This window comes from Chiloscyllium plagiosum, unplaced genomic scaffold, assembly GCF_037043375.1.
Source record: "Chiloscyllium plagiosum isolate Xiang-an unplaced genomic scaffold, Cpla_swu_hap1 HiC_scaffold_29, whole genome shotgun sequence".
Taxonomy (NCBI): domain Eukaryota; kingdom Metazoa; phylum Chordata; class Chondrichthyes; order Orectolobiformes; family Hemiscylliidae; genus Chiloscyllium; species Chiloscyllium plagiosum.
The window spans coordinates 54,461,870-54,468,671 of NW_028270167.1; positions in this window are offsets into that span (position 1 = coordinate 54,461,870).

The following is a 6,802-nucleotide window of genomic DNA, read 5'->3' on the forward strand; positions in this document are numbered from 1 at the left end:
TGGGAAAAAGTTGATGAGCGGAGAGATCTGGGAGTTGAGGCCAATTGCACCCTGAAGGTGGCTGCATAAGTGCATAGAGTTGTCAAGAAGGCATATGGCATGCTTTCCTTCATCGGGCGGCCTATTGAGTAGAAGAGCTAGCAGGTCAAGTTAAAATTGTACAAGACTTTGGTTCATTCGCATTTAGAATATTGTGTACAGCTCTGGTCGCCATATTACCAACGGGATGTGGACACATTGGAGATGGTGCAGATAACGTTTATAAGAATGTTGCCTGGTATGGAAGGTACTACCTAGGAAAAGAGATTGAGTAGGTTAAGAACGTTTTATTTAGAACAAAGAACATTGACGGGGGACCTGATTGACATCTACAAAACCATAAAGCTTATAGACAGGGTGGACGGAGAAAAGCTTTTTTTAACCAGAGTGAGGGACTCACTAAAGACAGGCCATGCTTTCAAATTGAGAAGCGGAATGTTTAAGGGGGATACACGCGGAATGTATTGTATACAAAGGATGGTAAATGCTTGTTATGCATTGCCAGCCGAAGTAGTAGATGCAGACACGGTAGATTCATTTAAGGTGCGGCTGAACAGATGCATGACTAGGTGTGGAGCAGAGGGATACAGATCCTTACGAATTAGGCAGCACGTTGCGACAGTGGAATTGGATCAGCACAGGTTTGGAGGGCAGAACGATCTGTTATTGGGCTATAAGTTGTCTTTGCTCTTCTTGTTCTTTGTCATCCTGGATCTACAACTGACATTGGATGACACGTCGCTGGAATACCGTGTGCAGTTCAAGGCGCAATATTACAAGAAGGATGCACCACTGTACTGAAGGATTTGCACAGGAGATTAACCAAGATGTCGTTTTGGATGAAAAGTTACAACAATGAAGAGAGGTTGGATAATCACGGGTTGTTTGCTTCGGAACAGAAAAGGTTGAGGGAGAGGTAATTCAAACGCACAAGGTAACGAGGGGTTTGAATGAGATGAACAGACAGCACCTTTTGATTTTAGTCGAAGGCCAAGAAATGAAGCACAGTTTTAAACTGAAAGGTTTGCTGTTTGGAGAGAATTTTAGGATTTATTTCCATCCAGAGTGTTAGGATCTAGGTTGCATTTTCAGAGAGAATGGATATAGTGGGAATCCTCAGAACTGTTAAAAAGTATATGGTGAGCATTTTAACTATCATAGCATTCACAGCGACGGGTCTGGTGTGGGAAAGTAGGACGAATGGAGATCATGCTGAATTTCAGATGGTAAAGATTCTCTGATCCTGTGATTGAATTGTTGTAGAAAGCCATTCAGCATCTTTGCAACAGGAATTACTGTTTCCATAGAGTATGTTAACAAACGTTCTGAATGAAATGTGATAGCTTCTAAAAGTATGCCAATGAAAAATTTCCAGAAGTTAAGTGTACCTTCCTTACTTTCTGAAACCACAAAATGGAATATTAAGAATCGGGAAATGTGAATGTGATAAGGCCACAACTTCAGTCCTACCTTCATAGTAGAAAACAAAGCAAATAAAAATAAAACTTTCCAACAATAGGAGAACATCTGTTTTTGCTGAGAAAAAGGAAGTAGAATGAAATTTGTACATAAACAGAAATTATTGGACTGATGTATTTGGCAGAGATGGAATCATCATGAATTGGGAATCATATTTGAGAAACTGACTGGCAATTAAATTCTGGAGAAGCAACAGATTCAATGTCATTGATTTGCAGAAAGATTTTTGATAAAGTCCCAAGCCTAGTTTGCAAAACAAAAGCTCATGAAATTGCGGATAATTTCTGAACATTGCTTTAGTCTGAGGTAGTGAACAGGAATAAACAGGTTTGGTCTGGAGTGAAAGGCTGGAGAATATTTTCTTGAGTCCCAACGAATCATAATGTACATCAACAGTTTGGTTGAGGCAGCCAAATGCCGCATTTCTAAAGATGCTAACAGATTGTGAATGGGTGAGGAAGATGTAAAAATGCTCCAAGATGATTCAATCAAATGCATTGAACGTGGCAGATGACTGAATGCGGATCGTTGTGATATTGTGCACGCTGTTGGGAAAAACTGAACGGCAGACTATCCTTATAAAATGGATTGTTTGTAAGATGTTGATGTATAAAGGGATTTTTTTGTTCCTTTCTTCTAAGTGGCCCTCCAAGATCCATGCACGACCATAGCAGTTGAAGGCAGAAGTAAATATTAAGAGCTTTATTGTCATGCGATTAGTGCACATAAACCCACTAAATGGTTAGCTGTAACCTTGAAAAAGATCGATATCTCCTCGGACACCAGTCACTGAAATCAATAGGAGTTACAAGCAGTTTGGAAGATTAATGATGTGTTAACCTTCATTTCAAGGAGATTTGAGTACAGGATTAATGATACCTTACTGAAGCTGTACAAGGCCTTAGTACCTCATCTCGAACACTGTGCAGTATTGTTCGCAGTTTCTGTCTCGTGACATAATAAATGACAACGTCGACTTTTAGGCAATGCATGGAAGGATGAAGAGACTGATCTCTCAGATGACAAGTTTGTTGTGGGAGCAGAGTTTGTGTCGGCTGCTACGGTATTCCATGGGGTTTAGGAACATGCATGGAGAGCTCAGTGAAATATATGAACTTCTGACAGGGTGAGACAAATTAGAAGGAGGGATGATAATTTCCCTGGCTGGGACGTCTAACGTAAGAGGTCACAATATTAGGTACAGGCCGACCAACCTGCATTGAAATGACAATAAGTTACTGCACTCAGAGACTGGGAACCTGGGAATTTCTCTTCCACGTAGGGCTGTGGGTGACATGGCACTGTATAAAAATAAGAATGGTTAACCACCAAAGGGACAGAAGAGGAAGGTGGCGTGGAGATAAAGTATCAGTCATCATTACAATTGAATGTGGGACGAAAATTTATGGACGGAAGGGACAATTGCAGTTCCAAACTTTATATGTTGTCAATGATTAATCACATTTAGGGAAATGTACACTGTGGGGAGAAAGAGCACTGAAGCAATGTTCGGAGCATTTGCAACAAGTTAATAAACAGATAGGTGCAAACGGGTACATATAAATAGGATTACGGAGACACGGCTGCAGGGTGACTAAAATGGATGAGTGAATGTCCCAGGGTATTCAATATATAGGAATGAAAAAAAAATGTAATGGTGTACTGTTGTTGGGTAATGAGGAAATTAAAACAATAGTGAGAAAGGGTAATAGCTCTTGACGACGTGGAGTCTATCTTTTTATTCGTTTGTGGGACTTGAGGGACGTTGGCTGACCAAAATTGGTAGCCATCCTCATTTGCGCTTGAGAAGCTGTTGGTGAGCTGCCTTCTTCAATCGCTACAGTCCACTTGCTCTGGATTGACACACAATGCCGTTCGGGAGGGAATTCTAGGATTTTTTACCAATGACTGTAAAGCAACGGCGGTATACTTCCAAGGCAGATTGATGAGTGGCTTGGAGGGAGCATGCAGATGGTCGTGCTCACACGTATCTGCAGCCCTTGTTTTTCTCTAGGGATGTGGTCGTGGATTTCGAAAGCGTTGTCTAAGAACCTTTGGCGAATTTCTGCAGTGTATCTTTTAAATAGTAAACATTGCTGCAACTGAGTACCGATGGTGTTGGATGGATGGAATGTTTGTGCATGTGGTGTTAATGAAGCGGGTTGCATTGTCCTGGATGGTGTCAAGCTTGTTGAGTGTTGTTGGAGAAGCGTCCATCCAGGCAATTGCGGAGTATTCCATCAAACGCTTGTCTTGTGCCTTGATGATGGATAGACTTTGGGCTTTCTCGAGCTGAGTTACTCGCCTTAATATCCCTAATTTGTGACCTGCTCTTGTAGCCAATGTGTTTATTTCATGAATACAATTGAAATCCTTGTTAATGGTAACCACTAAGATGTTGTTAGTGCGGGATTCAGTGATGACAATACTGGAATGTCACGGGGCAGTAGTTGGAGTGCCTCTTATTGGTGATGGTCATTGCCTAGCATTTGTGTGACACGAATGTTTGCTGCCGTTAGTCGGCCCAAGCCTGGATATTGTCCAGATCTTGTAGGGAGAAATTGACGTCTGCCAATGCTGGAGATCAGAGTTGACTGTGTGATGCTAGAAAAGATGCTGTGTGATGAAGGTCATTCCGGATGAAGGGTTTATGACCAAAACGTTGATTCGCTTGCTCCTCTGATGCTGCCTAATCTTCTGTGCTTTTCCAGCATCACACTCTCACATATTGCTGCATTTGAGCACGGATTGCATCAGTATCTGAGGAGTCGTGAATGGTGCTGCACAGTGTGCAATCATTGGCGAACGTCATGTTTTTGTCTTTATGACAGACGGAAGGCCGTTGATGAATCGGCTGGAGTCTCTTGCAAAGTTGGCCTGGAGCTGATATGGCTGTCTATCCCCAACCACAACCATCTTCCTTTGTGCCAAATATGACTAGAACCACTGGCTTCTGCAGGGTGCTCAATTTTAATAAAGGAAACTATGAAACTATGAGGCTCAGTTCGCCTTGATTGTTTGGGGAGAGTTACTTAAAGAGATGACAGTTGACAGACAATGTCAAATATTCTAGGAACCCATAGGGGAGCGATAAAAACTGTTTGCATCTCTTTCGCACAAAAGCAAAATCTGCAAGAGTGATATTCCAACGAATACAGAGGAAATTAGGAGAGCATCTGATCTAAGGAAGAAACATACAGATTGGCCAAGGAAAATAATCGATATGAGGATTGGGAGAACTTCAGAATGTAGCAAAGGAGAACCAATGGAGTGATTAGGAGGAAAAATACATTAATTTGCAGGGAACATAACGGGTGACACTAAGAGATTCTTTTGGAACGTGATAAGAAAGAGATTGGTGAAGGCAAATATAGGTCCTCTATAGAGAGTCACAGGTGAATATATAATACGGGACAAAGAAATAGCTGAGCAAATGAATACATACTTTGGTTCTCTCTTGACAAAAGAGGACACAAATCAGATATCAAAAATTTTGGAAAATGCAAGATCTAGTGAGAGGGAAGAAGTAATATCAGAGTACTTAAGGAAGTGATTCAAGAATTACTGAATGCATAGGTGAATATTTTTCATTTTTTATAGTTTCTGAACAAGACCCTGTAAATTGATGGGAGCTAGTGTCACTCCGATATTCAAAAAATGGAAAGCGACAGAAGCCACAGGTTAATAGACCAGTAAGCCACTCATCAGTAATGGGGAAAATTCTCCAATCCATCATTAATGTCTTTACAGGCGAGCAGTTGGAAAGCAGTGGCAGAGTTGGTGTGGATTTATTCAGGGGAAATCACACTTGACAAATCTGCCAGAATTCTATGAAGCTGGAACTAGTAGAATTGATAAGATGAATCTAGTCAATGTGGTAGATATGTATATTCAGAGACCTGTACAACAGATTAACTATCATGGCATTGGGAAAGTATATTGGAATGGAGAGTAATCGAATTAGCAGAGGTGAAAAATGTGTCGGAAAAAATGATTGTTTTTCATATTGAAAGGCAATAATTCGTGGAATGCAACAGTGATTGTTGCTGGAATCCTAGTTCTTCACAATGTATGTTGATAATTTGGATGAACGAAAAAAAGTAACATCTCAAAGTTTACAGATGATATCAAGTTGGGTGGGAAGATGAACTGTGAGGAGGATAAGGAGATCCTTCAGCATGATCTAACCGGTTTGTTTGAGTGAGCAAGTCAATGTCAGGTGCAGTATAATTTGAAATAACTGCGAGATTTTTCACTGTGGAAGCAGAAACAAGAAAGCAGATTCCTACCTGAATGACCGTAAATTCGGAGAGGGGAGCTTGCAGCAGGAGCTGGGTGGCCTTGTTCATCAGTTGCTGAAGGTAAACATGCAGGGGCAGCAGGCGGTAAAGATGGCGAATAGTATGTTGGCCTTTATTGTGAGAGGGTTCGAGTGCAGGATCAAATGAATGGGCAGTTTCAGTTATACCAGGCCTTGCTGAAGCCATATGTAGATTACTGATTGCAGTTCAGGTCTCTTTCTCGAAGGAAGGATGCTCTTTCTCTGGAAGGAAAGAGTTGAAGGCTTTACTAGGCTGATTCCGGCGGTAGCAGGACTGGTGGGTCAGGAGAAATTGATTCAGTTAGGATTGCTTTCGCTGGAGTACAGATGAAGAGTGAAACTCATTGAGACCTATAAAGTTCGAACAGAAGTAGAGAGAATAGATGCAGAGAGTATGTTCCCGATGGTGGGTGCGTCCAGAACCAGGGCTCACAGTCTGAGTATTCTGGGTTGACCACCTGGGGCAGACATGAGGAAGTCTCTGCGGGGTCCACAAGATTGTGTTTCCTATCCCCTTTTCCGAAACCGAGGCTGGTGCTGGTTTTTCTGTTTGGTTTCATCCTTTAAGACTTCGGAGCAGTTTTGTGCAATTGAATCTCTTGGTTGGCCGTTTCAGAGACCATTGAAGAACATAGAACATAGAGCAATACAGCGGTGAACAGGCGCTTCGGCCCTCTATGTTGTGCCGATCTGTGAACGAACACCATCACCCTTCACTATCCCAGTATCATCCAAGTTCTTATCCAAGGATTGTTTAAATCGTATAAGGTGGTTGAGTTAACTACATTAGCAGGCAGGACATTCCACGCCCTTACAACTCTCTGAGTAAAGAACCTGCTTCTGACATCTGTCTTAAATCTATCACCCTTCAATTTATAGCCATGCCCCCTCGTATAAGATGACGTCATCATCCTAGAAAAAAGACTTTCACTGTCTACCCTATCTTTTCCTCTGATCATCTTG